The 15,319-nt window shown below is 40.9% G+C and overlaps 1 pseudogene across 1 annotated transcript; it reads right to left on the minus strand.

The window, feature by feature from the left end:
* Positions 1 to 14,260: 14,260 nt before the first annotated feature.
* Positions 14,261 to 15,085, minus strand: LOC126949902 (uncharacterized; annotated as a pseudogene). Its single transcript, XR_007723991.1, has one exon. The product of XR_007723991.1 is annotated as an uncharacterized LOC126949902 (transcript).
* Between the last annotated feature and the right edge of the window lie 234 nt (positions 15,086 to 15,319).

Raw genomic sequence — 15,319 nt, forward strand, 5'->3', positions numbered from 1 at the left:
AAACCAACAAACACGCTTCTAAATGGATTTGATCTTTACATGTGGTATTAGTTGGTAGGGCTGCAACAACAAAATGCCACAGACTGGGTGGCTTAAACCAAAGAAATTTACTTTCTCACAGTTCTGGAAGCTGGAAGTTCAAGATCAAGGTGTTGGCAGGTTTGGATTTACCTGAGGCCCCAGTGATGTTAGATTAGGACTCACCTCAATGAACTCACTTAATATTTACCTTTTTAAAGGGATTATTTCCAAACCTAGTCATATTTTGAAGTACTGGGAATAAGGGCTTCAACATATAAAAATTTGGGGGCGTGGGGGTGGGAGGGGAACAATTCAGTCCACAATACACTGTGTCACTAAGCAAGAACAGTGGGCAAGAAAGCAAAGGCAAGTCATTTTGAAATCATCACACCCATGTGTGAAAATTTCCACTACACCATGGCTGAAGATGATGAAAAGTTTATGGCATGTAAAAGAAAGTAAGTTTTCCCATATAGTTGGAATTTATCACCCATCCACACTTGCTTCATCAACTTTTTACCAGTAGATCCCTTTTACTCTTTAGCATAGGTGTGCTCCCGGAGAGGCATCACCTAGCACAGGGGTTTCCAAACTGTTTTGTGGAATGCTCTATGATTCACAAATTCTTGATGTATATTTCACTTTGAATATATTTAAACTTGCACACAAATGCATTACATTTATAAAATAAAACTAAAAACAGGTTCAATTGGAACATTGAAAGCCAATCATGTATATAATGGATGCTGCTGGGCTCAAGTGATTCTCCTGCCTCAGCCTCCCAAGCAGTTAGGATTACAGGCAGGTGCCATCACATGTGGCTATTTTTTTGTTTGTTTGTTTGTTTTTAAGAGACAGGGTCCTGGTATGTTGCCCGGGGCTGGTCTTGATCTCCTGCACTCAAGCAACCCTTTTGCCTCAGCCTCCTAGAGTTGCTGGGATTACAGGTATGAGTGACCATGCCCACCTCTTTTGAAGGCTTTTTAAAAATAGTTCAGATACTGTGCACTTTTACTCATGTAAAATCACATAAGGAGGCATCATCCATGCCAGGCAAGTTGTGGGTACATTTGCCCAAGGCTTATTCTCATGACAGTACTAGAGACAATTTTGACTGCATTTAATAAGTGAATATCTTCATGATTTGATCCTTTGATTATTTCCAGTGCTGTCATTTGGAGGGAATCTCATATGACATGTATACTCATATTTTCTTCTGATTGAACAAATCCCAAATCCTTCAGCTTTCTGGGATCAACATTAATTTTAATACTTATACAATAGCAGAATGGGTCCCATCTCTCATATTATGACGAGCATCCCAGTATTTCAGGGGAGAGTGGGTAGGAATTAAGTTCCTTTTATTTTATACCTTAACTTTGGGCTTCACTTCACCTGCTCCACCATCTTTTGGGTCTCTTATTTCGCTCTACCCACTTTGCCCCAAGCTGAATATTACTTCAGTTCTTTATTTTTCCAAAGCACTGCTTAAAAATTTTTCTTGTAAATAATTTTACTAAAGTCTTGCTGATATAGATTGGCAATCAGAAGCCTGGTTGGAACATGAATACAAAAAAGCAAAAACTTCAAATGCAATGCTAGATTCATTATTTTTGGATACCTAATCAGTTCTTTCTCACTATGTAATTCCTTATTGGTCTTGGGCCTCTGTGTACCCACAGCCTCTGCTGTGTGCCTGGGGCTCGTTTTTGTTTCTTTTCTCCTTATAGCTGTACTCCCCTGACTCCATTTCAAATATCCTCAGCTGGACACTTTCAGTCCCTTGAGTTATAATTAAACAATTTCTCTTCAATTTCTCTTACTTTCTTGGCAGAGGAGTAGTTTCCTCTTTACTTTGTTCATTCCTTCCCAAACATACTCTTGGTGGATCTTAGCTTTAATGTCCAAAGGGGTTCTTTACCTCATATAGGAAATAGAAATCGTCCCAATTTAAACTATGCCATATTTTTTATAAATTGGAAAGAACTTGTGTATTGCTTCCTATAGAGTTCTTTTTCTTCTTTCTATTCATGCTTTTTGGTGATGTTGAAAAAATTACCTATGAAAACACATTATAAAGAACAGAAAAATGCAGGCTGGGCGCTGTGGCTCACGCCTGTAATCCCAGCACTTCAGGAAGCCAAGACGGGTGTATCACCTGAGGCCAGGAGTTCGAGACCAGTCTGGCCAACGTGGCAAGACCCCATCTCTACTAAAAATACAAAAATTAGCCAGGAGGGGTGACACGCTCCTATAGTACCAGCTACTCAGGAGGCTGAGGCAGAAGAATTGCTTGAACCCTGGAGGTGGAGGTTGCAGTAAGCTGAGATGGCACTACTGCACTGCAGCCTGGGAGACAGAATGAGAGTCCATCTCAAAAAAAAAAAAAAAAAATGCGGAAAATATAACAATGTGTATAGTTACATATTGATTAACCTCAAGATAAGTCATATTATACTATGTTATCTCCAACCTTCAAGTGGTTATTGAAGATATTGAAAGCAATATATGAAATTTATGATTTGTGATAAACAGAAAGAAAAGCATTTACACAAGGTAATTCAAAAACGAAGAAATCAAAATGGTTATAATTTGGTATGGACATTTTCCTGTTATATTAGAAAAATGTATATATACTTATATACATAAATATATACAAGTTATAAACATATTTTAGTATATATGTTATATAAATTTATATTTATGTTAATTATATTGATGTTATACAAATTTATATTTATATTAATTATGTTTATATTATACAAATTATATAGTAAATTATATAATTATTATAATTATATATGTATATACATATAAAATATATAGAGCCAGAAATCCATATAAGTATAGAAATAGTTTTTATATTTGTTGTAAAAAATATGAATAAAATCTTTGTATGTTTTATTGAGCAAAATTAAGTAGTTTAAAAATGTTGGCATTATTCTTCATGTCTCTATTTATTTCACATTCCTCAGCCTACTCCTCAGTAAATTATTCATCTCTACCTAAAAAATATTCTGGAATCTGCTCCTTAACATGATCTTTGCTGCTACCACCTGCAGTGACTCCTGACACTACCTGCAGTTCGGCCAAACTTTACAGGCTCAGGGCCGAGTTCTCCACAAGATTTTTGTTATTTCAGACACCAGCCACACGCTCAGAGGTTCCTAGGTTCACCCTCACTTCTGACCAATTAGCAACACATTAGAGGGTTCCTACACTACCTTTTCAGGCTTCATAATTTATTGGAACATATTCAGGAAAGGACTATACTTCCAATTACAGCGTTATGATGGCAAAAATAATATAAACTGGACCAGCCAAAAGAAAAGACAGATAGGGTGAGATCTGGGAGGATCCCAGATTAAAACTTCCTATGTCTTCCCCCTGTCAATACATGTCACCTTCCTAGCACATCAATGGGTAAAAATATGTATAGAATATTGTCAACCAAGGAAACTCACCTGAGTTTTGGTGTCCAGAGTTTTTACTGGGGTTTCACAATAGACATGGATAATTGAACTGTTGACCAGATGATTGAATTCAACCTTCAGCCTTCCCTTCCTCTGAAAGTTTAATGGTAGTTAATGGTAGGTCTCTAGATAGTTTAAATCAGTGAGAATGAGTCATCCCTGAAATTGGAGTTAGACATCTATTATTTTCCTTAATTGACAGCATTAAATGTGTCAGATTAAGAAGAAACAGTCTGAAATCTTTTTTCACCAATTAGTGAACAAATAAATGGCAGTGGACCCAATTATTGGCTAAAATAACACATTATTAAGACAGTAATTTATCTTTGAGATAAAATATTTCTTATTTCAACTGCTGGATTGAATTATCACAATAGTGTCATGAGATGATAAGATGAAATATTTAAAACATTTTTTTTTTTGTAAAAGAGTAGACAGTAAATACTTTCAGCTTTGTGAGCCACAAATTCTCTGTCACAACTATTCAACTATGTAATTGCATTGTAAAAGTAGCCATAAGCAACATGTAAATAAACAGGTGTGATTATAATTCAATACAACTTTGTTTACCAAAATAAGCAGCAGGTAGGATCTGGCTTATGGGTGATAGGCCAATAAAAAAGGATATGGTGGTAACTTATTTATCAAGCAGAATTTTCCCAATGCAATGCTGTAAAAACTACTAAAACAAATTGGATGCTAAAGGTTATATTGTTACCAAAACATCAGGGGTTCGACCCAGGTCCTGCTGCTCACTGAACAGAAAGCCAATAACTAACACAACAAGTATTGTCAGGGAAAAAAGCTTTAATGAGATCACCTCAAATCCGCCTCCCTGACCAACTAAAATTGGGAGTTTCTAGAAAAGAGAAAAATATATAATTATGTGTGGGAAAACCGGAGCTAGGAAGGGGTAAGGAAGAGGAGTTGGTTAACAAAAAGCAGGTGGTCAGTTAGGCAAGCAGGAATTAGGGAAGGGTAAGAAAGCAATCGCGACTAATTAGGAGTCTGGCATCTCATTGTCTAGATGTAGCAATCTGGTGCCTTGCAGTTCTTTGATACATTTTGAGAGCCCAGAAGGTCATTTCTTCAGGAAGAAACTCAGATAACACAAACTTAGCTTCAAGCTTTAAAACCAGAAAGGTCAATTTCTATGTTTCTCAAAGAAAAAAAAAAAAAACTGTCTATGGGATTATTGAGTTGGTTTCAATATGAGACTTCCATCTTCTTATAAAAGAGTCTCACTGTCCTCATGGATACAATTTATGGTAAATACAAGTTACACATTTGAACACAGAAAATAAATTTGTTTTTGGACTTCTGCTTCTAGCAAAATGGAGAAGATTTTTTAAATATATTTCTTCCACTAATTACAGCTAAAAGTTCTAGACATTATATGTAAAATGAACATAATAAGACTCTGAAAAGTAGAGAAAAGAAGGCAGACCATTTAGAGGTGCTGAAACCAGAGAAAAAACATGATAGTAAATTCCCTGAGTTTTCTTTTGGCCTCATGTATCCCAGACAGAATGCTGGAAAATTGACAAACTGGAAATATAAATAGGGGCAGACAAAAATAAACCCAATGAAAGCCTGTCCTCTGTAGTCAATTGATCAGGAAATGGGAGGATTAGCAAGACGGAAACATTTTACACAATAAATAACTGCTCTACTCTGGCTAAACACCAGAGAAATAACTGTGGCCCCAATCCTGCCCTCCATGACAGCAAAGGCTAAGTGGGAAGCCTAGAATTACACCATTCCTAACCCACCTTCCTGGACAGTGTGAGAGAAGGCCAAGGTAGGGAGCTGGGATGTTCTTCCCCACTGGGCAATAAGGAGTGTCCATTCCAACAGTGTCAGTGGAAACCAAGTGGGGAGCATGGTCTTCCACCCCATGCAGTGACTAGGTGGCCTTTCCCCTCTTCACCAGGGTGGGGTCAGAGGAGGACTAATGAAGAATCAAGACATTCCCTAACACCCAGAGATGAGGCCACTCCTGCCCTGCTGTCAGTGCTGGGCAGAACTCCTACCCTGATCAGCAGTAAGAAAGCACTCCTGCTCCTCCTAGTCATTGTGGTATCAGCAGAGGGATCATGCATCATGGTATCAGCAGAGGGATCATGCATCATGGTATCAGCAGAGGGATCATGCATCGTGGTATCAGCAGAAGGGAGCCAGAATTCCACCCATACCCAGCAGAGCAAAAAGAATGTGTCTTATTTAATCTCAATGAAGGCTGAGAGAGAACTTGACCTTCCACCCCTACCTGGAAGTAACAAGGTGGCACCCCTCTCTTCCTCTGCTGCAGCAGTGTCAGAGAAAGCCAGCTATGAAAGATTTACATAAAATCCAGAGTCTCATAATGTGACCCACAAAATATCCAGGACTTAATTAAAAATACTATGCTATTCCAAGAAAAAGGAAAACCACAATTTGAATAAAAAGGGAAAAACAATACATACAAACATCGAGATGACAAACATGTTAGGACTATCTGACCAAGATTTTAAAGCAGAAACTTAAAACATGTTTTAACAAGCATTACAAATATGCTTGAACCAAATGAAAATAGAAAGTCTCTGAAAGGAAACAGAATATGATGGCAACAAAATAGAAGAAGAAAAAAAAGAACCAAAGGGAAATTCCAGAACTCAAGCATGCAATAACTGCAATAAAAACTCAGTGAGTAGATTCAACGGCAGAATGGAAACAACAGGGAGAAAATAGATTTTTAAAAAATTGACAAGACTGCAGGGACCTATGGGGCAATAATAAAAGAGCTAACATTCCTATCATCACTCTCTGGGAAGGAGTGTACAAAGAGGGCAGGACTGTGAAAGTACCCAACAATATGATGACTGAAACCAGTATAGGTACCTAGAATAATATGAAACTCTGAAGATTCAACAGTATAAACAAAACAAAACAATTTGAAAATACACAAAAGGCATGAAGGTTAAATTAAGGTGAACTTCAGGAAGTTTAATGCTCTGACTATTGGAAACAGAATGACCATAAACCAGAAAGAACTCTTAACTTATTAAGGGTTACTTGGAATTTTTTGAGCTTATAGAAAATTTACTCAGTAACTGTACCTCCATGAAGCAACTAATAATGAGAATGTGCTTGTGATGCAAATGGCTATTTTTCTGCATAACAATTACTTCTGTTAACAATACATTTAAATGGTGTGCTTTCCCTGGGAATGATTTCCTTTCAGAGGAGGATCGTATTTATTGAATATAAAAGGCTGATGACAATAGCAAAAAGAACAGTGGTTCCAACCATCACATCTTGATATGACTTAATGGGGAAAAATTTACCAAGACATATTTATTTGATACATGAATTTCCAAGATTGCATGGCACAATTCTGGTTTTATACCATCCATCCATCAGTGTAAATGCACACCATAGCTAACGCCTACATGGCTGGGTAATACTTATGGGGAACAGCTATTAGTAATGTTTTATTTATCCCTGACTTCTTCCGTTAGATTCAGCTATATATTTATTTCTACTGGCAACTCTGTATAGCAGCCTTAATAAGAGTCTATGGGAAATAAGTATTTGAATTTCACAATATGTATACATGAAGCTAAAAATTTCCTCAAAGCTTCGCTGACAATGTTCTCAAGGTTAGGTTTCTACATGCAGTTATTTACAATTCGGTATTTTTTTATTTTGACAGGGTCTCACTCTGTTGCCCAGGTTGGAGTACAGAGGTGGGCTCACAGCTCACTAGAGTCTCGACCTCCTGGGCGTAGGTGATCCTCCCATCTCAGCCTCCTGGATAGCTGGAACGACAGGCGCACACCACCATACCTAGCTAAATTTTTGTAGAGATGGTGCTTCACCGTGTTGCCCAGGCTGGTCTTGAACTCCTGGACTCAAGTGATCTGCCTGCCTCAGCCTCCCAAAGTGCGGAGATTAGGCATGGGCCACTGTGCTCAGCCCTAGAATTCAACTTTAAACAAAGAATTAGTTAATAAACATGCTGATAGTCATTCTTTATTTATAATAAATGGTGGAAGTTGGAAATATCTATCATATGTATGACCAAAGTGTATGCTTTTCAAAGACAATCACTATCCTTTACTCATCTCTATATTTCCCTCAGGGCTACTTATAGAACTCTATATCTACTAGACATTCAATGTATTTGTCAAATGAATGCATGAGTGTGAATGATGTTTATTTTCCTTAAAATATTTGTCCCAGACTCAGCTACCATTTTTCAGGACTATATTCTGCTTTAACATTTACTATTGAATTTAAAAATAACTCACTGATTACTATATTTTGAGTTTTGCTTTAAAACACACACACACACACACACACACACACACAAAATTGGAAAAGCAAAAAGCAACCCTTGATGTCCTAAAACCAGTGTGCCAGTCACAACAAGGACTCTTGTCAGAAGCTGACCTGGTGCTCACAGCTAGGCTGTGCTGCTATTCTGTTGAATGTAAACATCCTCAGATTATCAACATCAGACAAGTTTACTCTGAGACCAAGATAAAGTGTGGCAACACAAGGCCTCTTCACAATTTTATCTAAACAGACAAAAAGAAGGCCACTGTGTCACCACAAACTACCAAATGCCTCCATTTCCCAGTAAATGTAAGCAAATATAAATGACTACTTTAAAAAATCAATTACAGCTTTGTTCTCATTCTAGTTGCTTTCTCTATTTCTCTAAAATTTATTGAGATACTCTTATGGGGATCTTTGGGGTGTCACTTTTCTGGCTGGAAACCTGTGGCCGGTGGCGCCTTTGCCCGAGTTTTGCTCGGGCCAGCTGGGCTCGTTCCACCCACTCAGCCTGGCAGGCTGCATAGCTCATGGTACTGGCCTGGATCCCACGCCTGGGCGAGGCAGGCGTGGAGCAGTGAGAAGGTGTGTGAGTGAGTGTGAGGTCCGGGCATTGCACAGTCAGACACGCTAGGGCTGCTGCCATGGGGTGGGCAGCTCCAGGTGCCGGCACGGGTGCCCGCTCACTGCGAGGCTGTGACTGAACCAGGTGCAGTGCAAGCAGCTTCCCTGGCTGGCACCAGGGAATGCGGTGGCGCCTGTAAACATGGAGAGGCCAGGAACTGCAGGGTCCCAAAACGAGTCACAGCTCTGTCTCGGGGAGCTCCCAGGTCTGGGTTCGCCGAAAGTCCACAGCTCTTCTTTCCTTCTCTTCATCCACAACGTGGTGAGCAAGCGACATGTTTCAGCCCTGTTTGTGTTACAGCAGCTCTTTTAGCCTCACCATTCAATGGGTCCTGAGTTCTTGTCTCACGACCAGGAAGAAAGAAGTAGAGGGTGAGCAAGACAAACAGGAGATTTATTGAGCAATAGAACAGCTCAGAGAAGACCCGCTGGGGGCAGCTCCTCTTTGTAGCCTGGGTGTCCCAACCAGTATTCAGCTCGTGCCAGAAAGGGTAGCTCCTCTCTGTAGGCAGGTCGTTCCAACAAGTGTTCAGCTATCAGCAGAGAGGGCAGCTCCTCTCTGTTGCTGGTCATCTTGTTGTCTGCAGCTATCAGCAGAGAGGAGGCACTGGAGTGGGTGGCTCCTCTCTGCAGGCATGTCGTCTGCAGCTCTCAGTAGACAGGGTAGCTCCTGTCTGCAGCGGGTCATTCCAGCATCTCTGCGTCCTCTGCTCTGCTCTGGCTGAGACTGGAACTTTTATGGGCCTCAGAGGGGAGGAAGTGCGTGCTGCTTGGCTCATGGGGTGCCGTGGGTGGGCCTGGAAACGGCACCACAAGCTCCCACTCCTGTCTGCAGGACTGGCAGCATGGCCCCCAGCCTCAAGCCCTCCCTGGCCTGAAGGTAGGGCCTCACCAGGGACCCGCCCTCTTCCACCGAGGAGACTGCCTCCTGCAGCAATTCTTGATACCCAGGCTGCTGGCACCAAGGGGCACCTGCAAGCCAGCTCTAGAACTACCCTCAGCTTCCTCTAGGCTTCCCCTTTCATGCCTGCAAGTGCCCAACGTCTGGAGGGGGCCAAAGTGACAGGGGGCTAGGGTGTCAGCATTTCCCTAAGTGTGGGCACACCTGGCCGGGCTGTGACAGTGTCCACGCTTCGCCCCACTCTGAGACGGGAGCAGGTGCCCTAAGCAGGAAGAGGCATGGCAGCGAGAACGGATACCCCCGAGCCTGCGGGGACAGGGGTCCTTCCTGGGCCCCCAGAGGTGCAGACTACAGAGGTGCTCGAGTCCTGTGCCTAAGAGGGCAGCTGGGAAGCTCCTGTCCTGCCAGCTCAGAAGGGGCGGGGCTTCCTGCTTGTCCCCTGCTCCGGGTGGCTCCGTGGAGTGTGCAGTCTCGGCCTCACCCCTGAGATTGGAGTGGGCACCAACAGCGAGAAGAAGCTAGGTAGCGGGAGCAGGGACTTCTGAGACTACAGGAGGCAGGGGGGCCTTCCTGGGCCCCCAAGAGCACAGAGACGCAGGGGACCAAAGCCGTGGCAGAGCGGCTCCAGGGCACCCAGGGAGGGAGGGGCTCCTGCCTGCTCCATGGAGTTGGGGGTGGGTGGCGGGACTTCTGCTGGCTCCAAGGAGTGTTATAGCCCTGGCCGCGCCTCCCCGTTGCAGGTTGCAGCCGGTGTCTTGGTAGTGGCCGCTCTAGATGGGCCACTGCTGCCATCAATACACACTTGAAAGCCCATGTTTCCTGTATTGTCTGGGAACTAAAGAAGTTAAACAACATGCCTCCTTTCCTCTTTAGAAAAATTTTAAACCCACAGAAAATTTGAAAGAACAGAACTAACACAACCATAAAACCTCTTTCTAGATTCAACTATTGTTAGGATTTTGCTACAGTTGGTTATCTGTATGTGTATATGTGTGTGCTTAATACATATAACACACATACATGCACACACACATACATATTTAAGTTGCAGATTTACTCCTAAATCATTAAACATGCATGTCCTATGAATAAAAACAATTTTCTAAATAACCACAATACCTTTGTGGTTTGTCTTCTTCCTCAAAGATTTTACAATCTAATACCCAGAACCTCTGAATAGTTACCCTATATGGTAAAAGGAACTTTGCAGATGTAACTAAATTAAGGACCGTGAGATGGGGCAAAAAAAAGTGGTTGGGCAAGAAAAAAGTAACCCTTGACAACCTGAAACCAGGTGGGCCCAATCTAATTACATGGTTCCTTTAAAGTAGAAGACCTCTCCTTGATGTGGTCAGAGGGAGATGTGACTATGGAAGAATGATTAGAGAGACGCGACATTGCTAACTAAGAAGATGGATAAAGAGAGCCCCAAAGCCATAATGTTGGTGGCATTTTAAAGCTCAAAGAGGCAAGGAGATGAATTCTTCCTGTGAGCCCTTAGAAAGTAAGGCAGCCTGTCAATACTTTGATTTTAGCTCAGTGTGACCCATGTGAAATTTCCAACGTACAGAACTATAAAACAAATTTGTGTTGTTTTAAACCAAGTTTGGGGAGATCTGTAATAGCATTAATAGAAAACAAATACAACTATTTTTATCTGTAAGAAAATTAACAGTTAATTCTATATAATCAATATATAGTCCATATAAAATCTCTTCTTTTAAACCAAGTTTGGGGAGATCTGTAATAGCATCAATAGAAAACAAATACAACTATTTTTATTTGTAAGAAAATTAACAGTTAATTCTATATATTCAATATATAGTCCATATAAAATCTCTTCTAATTATCTCTAGAAAAGTCTTTTATAAATTTTTCCCCAAAATCTAGGATCCAGTGAAGTTTACACGTTACATTTGGTTTTTTGTCTCTTTGGTCTCTTTTAATCTAGAACAGTAGCTTTGCCTTTGTTTGTCCTGACATTGACTGTTCTATTTAAGAGTCCAGGCTGGCTGTCTTATAGAATGTCCCTTATTCGGGATTTGTCTGAGTGCTTTTCACATGATTAGATTCAACTTAGATAATTTCTTGGCAAGGATATACGTCATAGGCAATGATGTGCACTTTTTATTGCTTCAAAGCTTGAGGCTCTTATCAGGTTGTCCAACTTTTGGTGAGTCTAAATTTGATCACTTGTTTTAGAAGATGACTGTGATTCTTTTATTGTAAAAGCTATGGCTTTGTAATTGATGTCATCTGTAGGCTAATATTTTGAGAGTTTCAAATATGTTGTTCTCCAAAAACTTTTCACCTAATGACTTTACCATTGATTGATGATTCTTGCCTGCATTAGTTATTACATTGGAATTGAAAGATGCATTAATTTTCTCATTCTGTGATTTCTTCTATATTTATGAAGCAGTATATTTTGTAAACACAGTCATCCCCATGGTATACATGGGGGATTTGTTCTAGGAACCAATCAGAGGATGCTCAAGTCCCTTATGTAAAATGACATCGTATTTGCATATAACCTATGCACATCATCCCATACACTTTAAATTATTGCTAGATTACTTAGAATTCCTAATACATCACATCACTTTATTTGTGAATTTACTTCATAGTAAAATCAAGTTTTGCCTTTTGGAACTTTGGGAAACTTTTTTGATCTGTAGTTGGTTGAATCTACACATGTGAAACCCACAGATATGGAGGGCCAACTGTATAAGCTTTTCTATTTCCCTGTTATTGCTTCTCTCTCTCTCTCTCTCTCTGTCACTCTCTCAATCAGATGACTTAGGACATTTTTATGACTGTTTATAACCCATAAACCTCTTCAAGAACAACACTGCTCTTTTGAATCCCACTCATTTTAGAGAATTTCTGTGCTTTCAGACACAACAGAATATCCCAGATTGACCTTGTCCTGTCCCAAACCGGCAATCAAGCACTTTTGTAAGGAGAGGGATCTCTGGTTCCTTTTAATGAGGAATGGAATTTAGAAACCAAGATCTGGGTGCTATTTTCACTCATTGTTCTTGAGATGCAATGAGTTATTGATGCAATTAGCTTATTGATTTTTCAGTCTTTTTTCTTCTCTATCAATTTTCTTGTAAGTGTGGGGTCGGCTATATCCCCAAAGTTTTGAAATAAAGCATTTCATTACACTCACTTTAAAATATTTTCTAAATTGCTACTGCGATTTCTTCTTTGAGACACAAGTATTTAAAGAAGATTATTACTTAATTTCCAAATCTATGAGGATTTTCTGGTTTTCTTTCTGCTGTTGTATTATTTTAGTACTTTGTTTTCTTTTTTGGATTTACTTCACCTTTATTATGAACAAACACAATCTCAGATTAGTACAATTAGCTTCAGAGTTGATATTAATATAAATTATTCCAAAATTATTCCTGTCACAAGTAACTACTATCCTACATAAAAAGGGAAAAATCCCACCCAATCAAAAGTATCCTCTGTATGTTTCCATGGCAATGTGTTGTTTATGCATTCTCAATTTTTTTCTGGCTAGTTATCCACCACTTCTCCAATGGATTCATTCCATCTCTTGGAGAACCATATAGACTAATGACAGCATCTGGGACACATGGACATATCAAGATCATGGTGGACATTGTTATTATAAAAACTACCCAGGTCTTGAGAATTCCTGTGCTGAAGGATCCCAAAATGCTTTATAAACAGTATTAGTCACGCCTCAAAACTGCCCTTTGAGGTAGGTCAGTATTATTATCCCCATTTAACAGAAGGAAAACTGAGGCACATTATAGTTAAGTGACTTGCCCAGGGTCACATAGCAAGTCAGTGGCACAGTGGTAGGAGAGGCCCTGGCCTTAACCACCAGCATAACATGGCCACCTCCCTTTTTTAACCTTTCATGATGACCTATTTGAGCTATACTTACAGAGAATACACTCAAGATACTAGCAAACCAAGGAGAAAATTTTCCATTTTAAATGCTACAACCATCTTTTAACCTAAAACAAAAATTATAAATCAAATACATTCAAATTACTTCCACCCTCCATCAAATGTGGGCACTTAAGAAAAGCAGCCCTAACAAAAGTTTCCAGAATGAATCCCAGAAGGGAATTCTGCAAATCACGATACTGTTAATCCGCCACTCAGGTCCCTTTTTCTACAAGCCACTTCAGTAGGCTCTCAGGTGCAAAGGGATTCCACAGAGGGAGTGAGGGCAGGCTCATATGAAACACTGTGATTAGAAAAGATGTAAGGCACCCGGGTTAAGTTGTCAGCACACCACCAAAGCAAGGACTGTTAGAAATCCAGACTCTTGATCAGATCTGAGTTTATCATTAATGTGTCACTTGAATTGAGCTTTAGAATCTTGAAAATAGTGTTCCTTACTCAGCAGACACACCCCCACCCCTATCCCCACCCACACCCACACAAACACTGGGGCCCTCAGCCTGAGGTGCCATCCAGCCTGATGTAGGGTCATGGTACAGATCAGATCAATGGCACATGATTACAATAGGAAGAAGTGAAACTTGTTTTTTATTATTCATATATTATCAAGCAGGCCTCTGATGACCTGTGGAATTACAAATACCAGCAGACATTTCCAAGGGGTAGGCACACAGGTCAACAGAACTAAACTACAGTGATCTTCCCTTAGATTCTTTTCTACTGAGGTGAATAGCTCAAAAGACAAAGATGCCTTTAGTTCAGGCTAACCCCTGTAGCCTCTCTGCAATTAACACAGGAAGAAAGGCCCTCCTCCCTGCCAGCACTGGCGCTCAACAGTGGACTGAGTGTTTGGTAGCGTACATTTCCAATCTTAATAGAGCAAAGCCAGGCTTCTGCTTTGATGACTGAGCTACAGGGACAGGAGTGGTCCAAGGTTCTCAAAACACTGATGTTCTGTTTTTGTTTTGTTTTTTTCCCCAGACTTCTATACTATTGTCTGCCCTAGGCTGTAGGGAATACAGGTTAGTTTGCTGAACAGACACTCTGTTCAGCAGGGTTTGTGGTATCTCAAATCCCAGGTCTCAGCCAAAGCTTTGCAGTTCACCCTGACTCCAGGGAAGAGGGCCTCTTTTCAGGGTGAGGCACTTGGGTTCTTGCCCTTGCTTCTTCCCAGTGAGAACTGTTTCCTCCTACTTCTACAAGCACTGTACTGCCAGCTGAGAGCACTGACTCAGGCGGGTCACCCTTACCGAGCAAGCAGGGGGCATTCAGCATGCTCTCTGGTTCTGACCCTGACAGAGGGGACTGAAAATAAACCCTCTTTTGCTCTGTGGCTGACCCACCGGCTCAAAGTGAGCACTTGGATTGGCTGTGCCTCATGAGAGAAGGAGAGAGAGAGAGAGGCTCTCTGGGCCAGAAATGTTTCTGGGAGGGTTTGCCAGCCTTGTCTTGAGCCATCAGTGTGGCAGGGGAGCACAGGGGTGTAAGTGGAGACACTCTGGAGGCCACATGAAAGTGGCAGCTAGCTGTACTTTCGAAAGAGAAGCAATGGTTCAGTGACCCTGAGCATTCTGTCTGCAGGAGGGAGCTGCCTGGACAGCAAGTCATCACTGCCTCTGAATACACGCAAAGGAAGCTGCCTGTCCAGGCAAAGAAAAAAACGTTTAGGGGAGAGAAAGATCTGGTAAAAGAAAAGGGACAGACAGGGTAGAGCCAGGAATCAAGAATCAGGGTAGTGAAGAGATTCCTAACCCTGCCCTCCAGGCAGTTCTATACTTTAGGCTAGATGTTAACAGAGCCAAAAAAAAAAAAAAAAAAAAAAAAAAAAAGAGAGAGAGAGAGAGAGAAGGGCACAACACTGTGGGGAGAAGCCTTCTAGTTTTTACTCATTTCGAGGAGAAACTAGAACTAATTAATGAATGGACCTAATATCTAGCTTACTTCATTAAGACTCCCAATAGCTCAGTAACATTCTCAAGCCCCTGGCAACATGTGTTCAGATCCCTTCCAATGTGAAGTTCGCTGT

Source organism: Macaca thibetana, chromosome 3 (genome assembly GCF_024542745.1).
Source record: "Macaca thibetana thibetana isolate TM-01 chromosome 3, ASM2454274v1, whole genome shotgun sequence".
Lineage (NCBI taxonomy): Eukaryota > Metazoa > Chordata > Mammalia > Primates > Cercopithecidae > Macaca > Macaca thibetana.